The sequence below is a fragment of the Ambystoma mexicanum genome, chromosome 2p, assembly GCF_040938575.1.
Source record: "Ambystoma mexicanum isolate Mex_15411 chromosome 2p, UKY_AmexF1_1, whole genome shotgun sequence".
Taxonomy (NCBI): Eukaryota; Metazoa; Chordata; class Amphibia; order Caudata; family Ambystomatidae; genus Ambystoma; species Ambystoma mexicanum.
In genome coordinates this window covers 1,245,513,534-1,245,528,398 of record NC_090923.1, presented here as the reverse complement: position 1 = coordinate 1,245,528,398, position 14,865 = coordinate 1,245,513,534, and the positions used below count along the sequence as shown (strand labels likewise).

At 44.7% G+C, this 14,865-nt stretch overlaps 1 protein-coding gene across 2 annotated transcripts in view; it reads left to right on the top strand.

Annotated features, from left to right (window-relative positions):
• The window catches only part of LOC138567392 (E3 ubiquitin-protein ligase RNF216-like), a 2,013,370-nt gene that overhangs the window by 1,877,143 nt on the left and 121,362 nt on the right, over positions 1 to 14,865 (top strand). The window lies entirely within an intron of this gene.

Genomic DNA, 14,865 nt, shown 5'->3' with positions numbered 1-14,865 from the left:
ACCGAGTTTTGGCCTAAAATACCAACCGGAGAATTAATAATAATTAAATAAACCGGCGGTATGTTCGAGGCTATCGTAATTAAATAAATAAAGATAGTAGCCTCGAATGATGGGAAAATCCCACAGAGAAATATTTGTGGTTGAATATAAAAAGTAGTATCCACTGCCACCAGCCAAAACTCGATCAGGGGGGACGGAGACGTGCCCCCTCGACTAACAGACCCCGGGGCAATCGAATTGCCCCAGCCAGTACGTCCACAATATGATGGTTTGTACTGGTTCTGTCCAGAATTCAAGACTAGTAAAGTCAATGGTGACTTTACATGCCCTGGGAGACAGTAGTCAGTCCCAGGATATGGAGTCTATACTAGGGGGTCACTATGACACCCCTGTGTTACTGCACTGAGGGTTCTGTGTAACACACATCACAAAAACACATGAAACCCTACGGAGTAATAGACCCCATAGCCCATTAAACACATGTAGAGTCAAAGGAACACACTCAAAAGAGTGAGGGTAAAAGAGTCTCACTCTTGGCAGGAGAAAAAAAGAAACCCCAAAAATCCCGCAAAGCTGCTGGGGGACTCACTAGGTTAGGAAATTCAGCCTAAACAGAGAATTCTTCCTAACAGTCCTTTATTTCCAATAATACATTTAACCAATTGTTTAATATGTATTTTTGACTCACCAATTACATCTGCTCAACAGTTATAGTAGCCATATACTAAACCATTGTCCCAAATCCTAGACACATTTATCACTCCAAGCAACTAAACATCTGCCAATAAGCAGTCTGGTCATCGAGGTCCAGTGTATCCATGTACTTATCACATGCACATACATCCAAATGTTTAATCTCGCCTGTACGTTTATCATCTGCTAAAGCATGAATCCAAACTAACTGCCAAACTACTACCGCTCTCTGCAGTTTGTCTGGGAAATAGAAACAAAACAACCATACATTTCAGAAATTGTGTCTTTATCTTAAAGAATTGTGCAGCACTATGTATGTATGGAATTTATATAGTGCAAACCTAGCCGGAAAGACGTATCGTGCTGTGCGAGTGCAAAAAGTGTACATAGTAGGTGAGCGGGGGGCGAATGTCACTGCCAGTGACATGTCATTGTGTGTGCTGTTGCTTGAAGAGCAGGCTTTTCAGTGTGTTCGATAACCATCCAAAATGATGTCCAAAATCTCACTTTAAAGAAGAAAAGTTCAAAGAGGTCACTTCTCTCAGAAGGCCCAACACTGGAACAAAATCACAACAGATGTAATGAGAGAATGGAACCACAAATGGTTCAAGAGCGATTTACAAAGGAATATCTCAAAGATTCTTGAATGGGGTAGCAAAATATTGATTTCATCCCTTGTACCACTGCGTCCAGTTAGCACTAACGCACTCTGGAGCGTTCTCTTGTGACTAAATTATTGCCTTTATGCTCTTTTATTTTCCCATGTGATTCAATGTAATCCCTAGTGATTTTGTATGTCTCACTTTCAGTCATGTTCATTGTAAGCTCCCTGAAGGGAATCACATTTACAAGCAGCACTTTGTATGAATCTGTAAATAAAGTCACCACACCTTATTTTGATGGTACCCACCCCCCTGCCCAACAAATTTTATTAGGTTATAAAGGTAAGTGATATGCATTTTTGCAATAAAAGTGTATTTTAAATGCAGACAAAAGAGCAAAGGGAAGCAGAAATATAGGTTTCCTGTACACCAATCTTTCTTACTGATTGTTAATACAGGGTTGAAACATGTAGTCCATACCAAATGACTATATAATTACGTTTTAGATGATTGTTTTTATAACTTGCATAAACATGAAAAATCCAGAATTTCATTAATTGCCAACAGACTCAATTTCACAGATCCAATATCATTGTTCTTTATGAAGTTGTGCTCAGTCAACTCCTTTGTTTTCTAATGGTCTGTAATATGACAAACCTGGCAGATGGTATTACTGGTGGTTTTATATTTTCTTGCAAATGGAGATTGTTTTATCGTTCTGATGCTTATTTAAATTCTGTAACTTGACAAGTGTTTTCAATGGCTTATCAAGGTCTACACGGACATGTTATCATATACATCAAGACTCTTGTGTTACAAATTGCCAAATCTTTCAGTTGAATCTTTTTACTAGTTCGCAGATGTGTTCCATCATCCCCTCTGAAAAAAACCTATAATTTTGGCCAATCATTTCGATGGATAAGTATCTCCTGAAAATGTACCAAACCTGCTGTTTGCCTTTCAACAATAAGAAATCTTTACATCTGTTGACCAGAGCTGATAATCACATAACTTTAAAGTGCCTAAGAAAACAATTGCATTCCCTTGACTAAAGTGCCTCATATGTAACACTGTAATCAGAGCGAATGCGGCACATCCTAAAATTGGTAGAAAGTTGCAACTGAAAGATTTTGCAACCAGTCCCAAGTGCTGCAGTGTCTTATAAAATGCCCCTTCTGACTTCAATATGTGGGGAAATGTATTGGCCCGGTTAAAGAGTAGGTAATTGAACATGAAAACATTATCAAAATCAATGTCAGACAACCTCCATTTGCAAGGTAATGCAAAACAATGGATCATACCACCCCCCAACTGTTTTCTTGTGTTCTTCAGCATCAGATCTTTCATAGATTCACATGCTGTTGAACATTCCCTTCTGTCAGTATGGGAATCCTCATTAAGTTAATAGAGAATTTACATATACTTAAACCAAAAAGGACATTCACTTTAATTCTGTCTGCGCTCCGCTCCATTACAGGGCCTTTGCCCCTTAGTCAATGAGGGTGTCTGTCCTTAAGCTATCCCCATTTCCCCCAAGGCCATTTTTAGATTTTTAGATTGTTTGACGTCACATTGTGTGTTTGGGAGTCACACCATAGATGCTCAGATTCATTCTGAGTTTTTCGAATCCCTAGCTTCAACCTCAAGAACTGTTTGGGAGACCTTCAGATATATACTTTCTTATTTCAGAGGATTGGTTGCGGGTTCTTCCCAGGTAGGTGCATCACCAGTGCGTTTCATCAGGGTATTAGATCCTATGTGTAGTGTCAATCCCATTTTGTCAGTAGTTCTTTAATCATGGCATGGGGAGACCGAATTGCAAAATCCCTCTGCTGCCTCAAAGTTTGTGGAAAAGAGGCAGAATGAGTGACTTTAATATTGTTTGTATCCTGACCATGTTTGAGCTCTGCGACATCTGACGGTGCTTCTCAAATAAGACTTTTCATGACAGACCCGGGCAGCTTGTTGTCTGGGGAGAGGTATCTCAGTCTGGGTCAAGAAAAAGCACTGCATTAACCAGGCTGGGATTTTCAGCAGTGAGGGTACATCTTTTAAACTCGGCAAGATCACATGGAGAGAAGCCTAGTGATAAAAGGGTGAAGGGGTTCTCCCCTGCCTCAGATACTTGAGTATGTGTTCTGGCTCTAAAAATCAGTAAGCTTTCAGACACATTTGTTGCCTCATCGTACACCATAAACCTGTTGATGGGCATGATAACACCCACAAAGTCTTCCACCTCAAAGTCCTGAAAGCCTTAGTAGAGCAAAACACGGTCCGCAACAGTGTTAACAACTAAAGTCTCAACAAGACACTAGTTTAATTTTTATTTGGTGGCTCAAACAGCAATGAACCGCCCTATTGAGTGCTGGTACAGTCGGCGACTTCCCAGTCCATCTCATTTAAGCCCATTGAAACCACCTCACTGGTAGCCCATTGGTGAGTGCCATTAATAACAAAAGTCTCGTCACCAGTGGGCCCTGTTGCCAGCTGGAAAACAGCCACAGTTCGCACCTAAGGCCCATCAACATTCATAAATAGTGAACCCTTGCCCCTGCCATTGTCTGGGACAAAGCTTCAACCAATAGTGCTGCTATTTTCACATTCCCCTACATTTCCTGAGATGGGGATCCTAAACGTGGGGTGTGTATGCCCCACTTAAGACTGGTGCTCTCAGTTGACCCTAAACAGGATTGCACAATTCGGTCCAATCTTTTCATAAAGTGATTATATTATAAAACAAATGATGAAAAAGATGGTACTTGATTTTCAAAAAGAAATGTTTAATTCACATTTCTAGGACCCATGTCCCTTGGTTGATTAGTTCTTGTATCATGCATTTCGGTCATTGACCATCTTAAGGGCCGTACTTAAGTGAATCTTAAATCAACTGCTGGTTCGAGTTGTCCTCGCTTGTACGTGCTCTTGGAGAAAATTCTCCAACATTCCTGTTTGCGGTCGCTCGCACGCAGAACTGATCGCGATTCAGAACGCGATTGGTTCTGCGCGCGAGCGACCGCAAACAGGAATGTTGGAGAATTTTCTCCAAGAGCACTTACAAGAGAGGACAACTCGAATCAGCAGTTGATTTAAGATTCACTTAAGTACGGCCCTGAAGATGGTCAAGGACTGCGTTCTTTGCAGTCTTCTTGCATTGTGAGATTATTATTCTGATCACACAAAATCCAACCAAAGCCCTCATTATCAAGGCTCAATGGAACTTGAAAATGTCCACCATCCCTTGTGGGACCCATGAAAAGATTTATCCAAACCAACTGTCATCAGCAATGTCTTCTACTTAGTCTATCATCTGGACATGTAATTTCGTCAGCAACGTTATGGCCACTGTCAAGGTGCCATTCTCATCATCATTAGAAGGTAAGAATGTGCAACATTATACTCCAATTATGGCACAAACACCTCCATCCATAGCTGTGATCATGTCCAGGACATATCTATTCTGAAAAATCATTAGTCTTGGCTCTCAGCTCTTCCTTGATAGAATTGAATTTCTTTATGGTAGTGTTAATTGTCTGCAACAGTTCCCATCTGGTTATCTGTAACCATTTGGTATTTGCTGCCGCCTGGATCCTGGGCTTGAAGATTATTGTGAATATCGATGAAGTCTGACTGAACAATCTGTGTTCGTATGGAATGGAATCAAAAGCTGTTGGGGAGAATTCTCTTATAAGGCTAATTTCCCAAACCTAGTGAGTCCCCCAGCAGCTTTGCTGGATTTTTGGGGTTTGTTTTTCTCTCCTGCTAAGAGTGAGACTCTTTTACTCCCACTCTTAGGCATGATTTGAGGTATGTCATTGACTTGTTATGTGCTTATGGGCTATGGGGTTCCTTTTTACTCCATAGGGTATCATCTGTTTTTCTGTATGTGTGGTACACAGCACCCTCAGTGCAGTACCACAGGTGTGTCACGGTGACCCCCAAACATAGGCTCCATACCCTGGGACTGACTACTGTCTCCCAGGGCATGTAAAGTCACCATTGGCTTTACTATTCCAAAATTGTGAACAGAACCAGTACAAACCGACATATTGTGGAAGTACTGGTAAGGGGTAATTCGATTGCCCCTGAGTCTGTTTTCAAGGGGGCACTGTCCAGTCCCCCCTTGTCGAGTTTCTGGCTGGTGGCAGTGGTTACCACGCGAAATATTCCACCTGAATATTATCTATGGGATTTTCCCATTCATTTTAAAAGCACCACTTTTTGGTGCAATGTTAAAGATACCGCCGGTTTATTTATTTAATATTAAATCAACGGTTGGGTCTTTTTGCCAGAACTCTGTTCTAAAATGGCGTTTGTGTCCGCCTCTGTAACTCTGACCAAGGTCGAGCCCTTTGTTCCACTATTTTGGCGGGCTTCTCCACAGAAGCCCTCCAAGTTGTGCCTCTCTGTCTGGGTTCCATAGGAGGGCTGGAGGGGGGAATAGGCACCCTGGACTGCATTTCCTTAGCAACCCAAGTCACACTCTACTCTGATTGGCCGAGTGGTGAGCCGCCCGGCTTACTACTTAGCATGTGTGATTGACAGCTAGGCTGATGAATGGGGTTTTTTCTGCATAAAAGCAGGGCCTTTGGGACTGGAACTTCAGAAGTCGCCACAGGACCTAAGAATCTGAAGAGGGACGAAGCTGAGCCATCTGCAACGACGACACCACTGGTGAAGCCCTGCTGTAGCTACCTCACCACTTTCCCGACGACAAGAGAAGATCTTCTGCTGGACGAGTCTTCTTCCTCTGAGCTGGTGGGACCAACCAGTTCACCCTTTTCGCCTTCCAAAGACGGCCCTTGGTCGAATCGCCCGTGCCAAGCACCCCGGCGGCCGGATAGCCAAGCTCACCACTTTTGACTGCAAATAAAAGGACTGCACCTTTTAATCGGGAACTCTGCGGCTGGTTTCATCCCTGTGCATTGCAACGACTCCAAGTTTCCTCCTCGACGAGATCCTCTCTTCCCCTGGTCGGAACAACGAACTGCAACCACTGCCAGGAACAACTGCCCCTGCTGGAGCTTCCTTTCTCCTTAAGGTACTGTGTCCTGCCTGGCCTCCCTTTCTACAGATTGCTAAAGGTGACCCTTAAATCCTTAGCTTCTATACTGGGCTGGCTCCAGACCTCTAACTATATCTTTTGAATCACCCCAACCTCTTTTAAACACTGTGCAAAGACTTTCAGTGCACTTTAAGCCGTGTGATCCTGGGCTCATTTCGCTTTGCTCCATTTAATGTGGACCTGGCCTATGAACTTTGGCTCTACAGTATAACCTGCCTTTCTCCCCTTGCTCTGAACTCTTAAGTGTTGGGAACTGTTTTATTTTATGCTGTGCCTTTTCTCTCCCGTTTTTAACCTAAACTATTGGAGTGACATCTAGGTTAATCACTCACTTCTGTCTTAACAAAGAGTTGTGCTTTAACCCTGACTTGTCTGATAGTTATCAAGGGAGGTGTGTATACTTACCTGACTGTGTTTTAGATTACTTTTCATTGAGAGTGCTAGTGTATTACCTAAAGTGTGTTTTAAATAAATAACTATATACTTTTTATACAAAGCTCTGGTCAGTGTATGTTTGCTCTACTGTGTTTTGGCCCTATTGTGTATACTCTGCATACTGCCCTACTCTTCTTGAGAGAGGTCTGACTGCTCAGCCACAGCTACCAGGTAAATCTGGGTGGTGCAGACTGCTACCAATTGGGTTTACTGTAGTCTTAATCTTTTTGCAGTGTTCCCCAAGGGAACTGCACAGGATTCTGCCTAACAAAAGCTTCTATTGACTTGGTTTAGAAATGCTACTCTCCCTTCATTCGATTCAGTACATCAGCAGATCTCTTCTTCCTCAGGTGAGCATCTGCTTTTGGAAATTCACCAATGTTCAGGTCACTTTTAGGAATCCCCAACGCTGGAACATGGACGTCCACTATAGAACACAGTCCTTCCCAATATCTGGGCAGCTTCATATAAGCTCTAGATCCACAGGCCCAGTAGTGATCCATTATCACTGCTGTCCCAATGTTCATTCCTGGTACATCGACAATTCACCCACAGTTTTTTTTTTTCCACGTTTTCTAGTGCCATTATTTCTGAAACACAGCTTTGCGTTGTCCAGAGGCACTATCTGTGAAGGACCTCCTTTGTCTTCGACCCATGTCAGTAATTTTGTGAGTTTTGGCCATAAAGGTTTGCATCCATGTTCCACAATGTTGATATTTGGTTTACGATAACCAATTACTACCCAAGCTCTGCAGATAACCACACCCTCCTCCCAACCATCTGGAGAAAGTACTGATCCCCAGATCTGCATCTGACCTCTTTCCTTCCATCTTCGAATTTCTTTTTCAGTTTTTCCTGGGCTTTCAAGTCTTCTGTTTACTTCCCATCTGATTCCAGCTCCTTTCACCCAAGGCTGGTCATATCTTCTCACATATCTGGTGTATGTCCTTGGGGGTCATTCCGAGTTGGGCGGTTAGGGTTAACAGTCACTGTTAATGATGCCGGTGCAGGAAAACCCTTACCGCCCAATTCTGAGGTCCCTTAGCGGGTCCCACCAGGAACGGGTGGTCTGACCACACGTTCTCTGCGGTTCCCGTTAAGGGACCTTGGAGCTAATACCCAAGCCTTCCTCTTCTTTTGCCACCTGCATCCTGGAGGAGCAGGACCACAGCGCCACTGCTGGAGTAGTGCCCCCCCCCACATCAGGTGAGGCCAGGGTTGTAATGTCCGCATTTATCAGGACGACCCCCCCACCCACGACGATTTCGGACTTGGATGGCAAAATATATCAAAAGTGCTAATAATCGTGCCAGTACCCGCCAACCATCATCGTTGTGCCGAAACTTATTGTCATGCTGAATTGGCTGCTTTAAATCCACAACCGCCATTAGCCTCCATAAGGCGACCGAAACTCCAACATGGCCGACTAGCCACCTTTCCTGTAGGCACTGCCTCCACCAGGCTGAGCTTCATCTGATTGGTGCTCAGTTTGCATTTGAGCCAATCACTTTCGCCGGCAGGCGAACGCCGGCCCACCCACAAAGGCCACACAACAAGGCAGCCTCCTGTCCGGAGCCTCTCGCGAGCCGTTAGAGCCTTGGGCCATGAACGCTGCCCTATCGACTTGAGAACCTTCTGCGGATCCCTACATCGCTTGAACTCGTCACCCGGGTAATACCCACACCTCTATCCCATAATTTCCTAACCAGCTGTGCTGCCTATAGCACGTCCCTATTTTCTACCCGAGACCATCTCTGTCTCCATTACGGGCTAACGTACCATCACAGTGTGCCCGTGTCCAATCCCGCTGCTACGGCTTGTGCACACACTGTGTCACAAGCTTCCCGGATGCCATGCCCTCTATTGTCTCATCACCTATGTCGCTGCTATAATAAACCGGCCCGTGATATAGCTGCCGCATCAGCACCCCACCGGCATTCAGATATATAGACTGTCTCTACATTTGTGCTGCACGGACTTACTTCCAGACCTCCCGTGCCTTACGCCTGCAGTGCACTGCTTGATCTCCAACCCCTTGTGCCCTCATTATATGAACATTGTTTACTTCTATTGTGCGACCATTTCACTTGACCTATGCACCAACCTACCACACCTTAACATCTGAGACCCGTATCCTACCGTGTATCAACATTTGCAATTTGCATCCAGCTATTATGTCTCAATTTCTGGAGACTTGTACTTAACCTATGGTGTCCCAACGCGTGATCTGTATCGAGCCTTCTATGTCTTATTATCTAAGAGATGCATTTAAACCTTTGTGCCTTAACATGTATGATTTGCATCTAGCCTACTACTGTACACACAACCTGCGGCCGGCCTTCTTGGCGGTACATATCTAGTATTGGGACTGTCAATACTAGGCGCCCTTTGCATGTTAGCATATTTAGTGAGTACTGGGACTGTCAATTCTAGATATCCCTTTGCATGTCTGCATATTTAGTGAGTACTGGGACTGTCAATTCTAGGCGCCCTTTGCATGTTAGCATATTTAGTGAGTACTGGGACTGTCAATACTAGGCGCACTTTGCATGTCTGCATATTTAGTGAGTACTGGGACTGTCAATTCTAGATGTCCTTTTGCATGTTAGCATATTTAGTGAGTACTGGGACTGCCAATACCAGGTATGCATGTTTGCATTGTCTAGCTATTATTGGGATAATCAATTTTAGGTTCCCAGTCACTGCTGCAACAATACTTATACCTATCTGCTAGCTCCTATAATTAGCATTTACATTGCACCTTCCTATACTTTGCAGGAGTGACCATAGATTAGCACACCATGCGTACTAACAAGACTCACCTCATATATACACTCTATTCCTTACTCCTAGCTACCTTCATAATTACAACAACAATGGCCTACTCCAACTCCACACCCTGTAATTTGCAGGAGAGAAATATGCGACTTAGAGCCAAGCTACCTCAGCTTTACGACCTCAAAAACAATAGATCGAAACCTTCGATCCTCAAACCCACCTTAACTACCACTAACCTTAACCCAACTATCACAGATCTTGAAAGACCCTTTAAAACTCGGACTCACCTTCCTCATATCCAGAAGAGATCCAAGTACCCCAAACTTAAACCTTGGTACACCATTTCGCCGATGGCAGCTTAGGCGTCATTGGTCCCTGTGTGGAGCTATGGTTCGAGGAAACTCCGATATAGCAAGAGAATCCTATGCCTACAGTCTAGTTGTTTCACGTTGCCGTCAGGAACACGTGATCAGTCAGCTGATCCCTCTTAAGGAACCCGGAACTCCGCTCCAACGCATCGTCGCTTCTGCTGAATGTGATGCTCCAATTGTATCTCGTCTCGGCCTGCTCACTTCCTCTTCTTCGATCAGTCTAGGGAATTCCCTCGTCCCTTCAAGCGGGCTCCTCCATTTGATATTCCGCTCTAGTCAGCAAGTCCGCCTAGCGGAATTGTTACCCTCCTCTTTGGACTACTACTCCTTAAACTGCCCGGGAAGACCTATTTGAAGGATCTAACTTCAGTCATATCCAAAGTTAGTTTCACACTTTCCTCATCAATTTACCCTTCATTCTGCTCTTCCTATACTTACCTGTTATTCTCGTGCTGTAGGTCTCTTTCTACTTCGCCACATAGAGAAGGGCCATCCTGAGAAACAACCAGTCCTGACGTCCAGAGTCTTTCCTTACAAGACGACTGATTCAAGTTCTCCAGGGTTTTATTCCCCAGAGGGTTTCCCTGGGGTTTGTGTTTTCCCTCACCGATTCTTTTAAGTTCGGTACTAGGGGGGAACAGGGATTCCAGGGTGATTGTTCTCTTCTGCTGTTGCTGCTCCGAACACGTTGGCATCCGATCAGGTTAGTGTTTGTACTTCTAAAATATCCTTTTTGGGATTTGGTAATACAATACCTAGAGGTACTAACCTCAACAGAGTTATAACTGTTACAGTAAGCAACACCTGAAAATAGCTGACAAGATCGGGTGGCAATAACATTGAGCAGCAAATGCAACAATTGATGGCCGCTATGCAGTCTATGTCACTAGAAATGCAAGCTATCAAGCAGGATAATGCTCAATTAAGGCAACAGGTGACCCGAGCCTTTTCCAAGACTCCCCCAATTTCATTGAGCATGGGCAGGTTTGATGGGGATCCTCATAAACTCAGGGAATTTTTGGATAGCTGCACCGTGCAATTCACATTTAAACCCAGATTCTTCCCAACCGATAAAGATAAGGAGGGATTTTTGATCTCACATCTATCTGGTCCTGCCCTAGCTTGGGCTACCCCTTTAGTTACGTCAGGTAACGCTGTATTAGATTCCTACCCAGCATTTGTTAACAGTCTGAGATCTATGTTTAGTCGCCAGGAAATTTTGGTTACTACACAAGAGAAGCTTCTTGATCTCCGCCAGGGAAACAAGGACCTTCTTGTTTATATCACCCATTTTAAACAGTTTTCTTCAGAGGTTGGATGGCCAGATGATGGTCTCTTAACGTTATTTCGCTGTGGACTCTCTGAGGAATTGAAGGACGAGGTTTCCAAAGTTCCTCGACCGGCCAATTTGGCCGAAATGATAACCCTCACCATGCAAATAGACTACCGACTTGAAGAAAGAGTGCATGAAAAGAAGAAGTCTAAGGGAATCCGTGCTCATTCTGATCCTCTGCCCAGTATTCTCAAAGCCCCTACGGGTGAGGAACCCATGCAGATTGGATCTGTCAATGGTCCTTTAACAAACAAGGAAAGAGAACGAAGGAAGACCCTGGGGCTTTGTATGTATTGTGGTTCCTCTTCTCACATATTGCGTGATTGCCCGATTGTTCCTCTGCGCAGAACCAAACCTCAGACGGCGGGAAACGCCAAAACCCTGCCGTAGAGGGAAACGCGGTAGGGAAATCTATTCAGAGTTCCCCACATATTTTAGGATTGTCTCCTGAACAGCCCGTCTTCAACCAATGCATGATTGTACTAGCCTTGACCTTTAGCCTTCCAGATCGTTTAATCCAAAATATCCCAGCTTTACTCGACTGTGGGGCGGCGGGAAACTTTTTGGATGACCATTGGGCAGCTACAAATGGCATCGCAAGGACTCTTAAATCTTGCTCCACTCCAATACAAGGCAGTCCCTTAATCTCTGAACCTATTAGAGAACAAACCAGTCCTGTGACTTGTCTGATTGCCTCACATAAGGAGAGTTTGACTTTCGATCTGATAAAGGCTGTTCACTTTCCTGTCATTTTGGGGCTCCCTTGGTTACGCACTCATAACCCGTTTATAAATTGGACAGCAGGGACTCTTTTTTTGGGTTCGGAGTATTGTTTAGCCCATTGTTTATCTCATGAGGCGGTCGGAATTCAAGTTCCATCAGAAATTTCCAATACTCCCACAACTTCTTCTATTAATCAGTTAAAGACAGTGCCTGAATGTCATCAACAGTACCACAAAGTTTTTTCAAAACCCCTTTTTCCCTCTTTACCACCTCATCGCCGGGATGATTGCCACATCACCCTGCTCCCCGATCAGCCTCTTCCATTCGCACGGATGTATGTCCTGTCTCAAAAAGAGAAAGCGGCTCTCAAGGAGTATCTTCATTCTAATCTACAGAATGGGTTAATTACTGAGTCCAAATCTCCAGCTGGGGCCTCTCTCTTTTTTATCCCAAAGAAAGACTTAGAGGAGTTACGTCCTTGCATAGACTATCGGGGGGCTCAATAAGATCACCATCCCATATAAGTACCTGATGCCACTGATTAAAGACATCCTAGAAGCGGTTCAAGGAGCAGCACTTTACACCAAACTAGATCTTCGCGGGGCTTACCATCTGATCCGAATCGCCCCCGGAGACGAATGGAAAACAGCTTTTCGCACACCTTTTGGACACTTTCAGTATCAGGTAATGCCTTTTAGACTGGTAAATGCACCCGCTGTTTTCCAAAGGTTTATGTCATGATCTCTGCTTCCAAAAGGTCAGGGTTTTCCCAACTCCCTTGGAAGCAGATCCATAACCCAGGTTCCGAGTGCCAACCAGTCCCAATTGGAACCTTTTGGACCCAGTCCTGGCGCCAGTGGCACCAGGCTCATAAATATGCCCAGTCCCAGCGCTGGAAGCGCCGGGCTCATAATGCTTGGGTGTACTTACCTGCAGCAGACCATGCTGCTTACTTGCCTGCCAGTTGAGCCTCTGATCCTCTTCTGTTTGGAACTACTTTTCCTGTTGGGTGGGGCAGGAGCCACTCCCTAGATTCAGAACACTGGAACTCTTCTGGAAAGCAGGAACTCTTTTCTTACCTAGGCTGTGGAAGGAGACACCTAAGCACTACAGGAGGCTATTTAAACCACACCCGATGGATGAATCTTGCTTTGCGTTATTCTGCATCCTCTGCAGCAGAACGCTCATCGTGTCTTCTGCATCTGATCCTGGGCCTAAGGAAAAAGGCTTACCATCCTGAATCCAGTCTTCAGCAACACCTATAAAGACCAGAAAGAACAGGTTAGCATTACGGTCTTCAGTGACAGCTCTTCACTTACCTGGTCCATCGGCTGTCGCCAACGCCTCGCGCTGCATTCCGGCATCTGAAAGACAAAGGCTTACCTACTCTTTGTGCGCTCCGGAGGTCTTCACACTGCATTCCGGCATCTGAAAGACAAAAGCTTACCAACTCTTCGCACGCTCCGGAGGCCTTCGGCGCTGCATCCCGCATCTGAAAGACAAAACAAGGTGCGTTTAAAGACATTGGGGAACTTTAATACTCACGTGCCATTACTCCTTTCCACATCTAACCCAGTGGGTATTCCGGCACCCTGCAGCCGCTCCGAACTTGTACCTGCAAAATAAAAAGACAGTTAGAGCGCATCGTGAAGCAGGCAACAAGCGCTTACTTACGTGCTTCCAGGCGCTTCTATTCATCACACGGGCTCCATCTTCAACTCACTTCAGCCCGTCATCCGCCATCGCCGGAACCCTGCAAAACAAGAAACATCATTACTAAAGACTTTAAAGACATTAGAATTACTCGAAACTTACAGTTCGTGCAGTAAACGACGGACAGCAGTCCTCTGAAGTCAAGAGGCCTGCTCCCCTTATCCAGTGAAGAAACTGGTTACAGCACCCTGCCCCGAGGCAGATGGAGAGCACGGCGTTCACTTACCTAAGGTGAGAGCGTTAACCTTTGGGGTTCTACAGGAGAAGAGAAAGGGAAGAAGAGAGAGAGACATTCAATAACCCAGTTCCTTAATCCCATATTTTCTATCTGCAGACATCTTACCCTTCGAGTCAGACATACAGTGCACAGAGGTCCAGCCCAAAGAGCCAGCCGTGTGTTACACATCACCTTTGAAGATACGGTATACGCCCAGTCAAGACCGGCGCCTCTACGGGAATCAGGTGAGCGTTACAGTTTATGGATCATTTATTCTCAGACATTCTTCTTCATTTTGTAATCATCTATTTGGATGATATACTAGTGTTCTCTGAAAATGAGGAGGATCATATTCATCACGTGAACATCGTCTTGGAGCGCCTTCAGGCTAATCAACTGTATTGTAAGGCTGAAAAGTGTGAGTTTCATCAAGCACAGATCACCTACCTGGGATTCGTTCTGTCTGCTCACGGTATCTCCATGGACCAGAGGAAAGTTTCAGCTGTTCTAGATTGGCCATCCCCCACATCGGTTAAAGAGATCCAACGATTTCTAGGATTTGCACACTTTTATCGAAAGTTTATTCCCTGTTATTCTGAGACTGTCTTACCCATAACAAGGTTACTCAAGAAGGGCGTACGTTTCAAGTGGGATGAACAAGCTCAACATGCATTTGATACCTTGAAAAGCCTCTTTACCTCTGCATCTATTTTGGTCACTCCCGATCAGACTCGTCCATTTATTGTAGAAACTGACGCTTCTCATCATGCGCTAGGGGCGGTCCTATTGCAACAATCAAGTACTGGTGACGAGAGACCAGTAGCCTGTCTTTCGAAGACATTCACTGTTTCCGAAGAAAATTATTCAGTACTTGAAAAGGAGCTTCTGGCTATAAAGAAAGCCTTTGAAGAATGGAGACACCTTTTATTAGGTTCTCC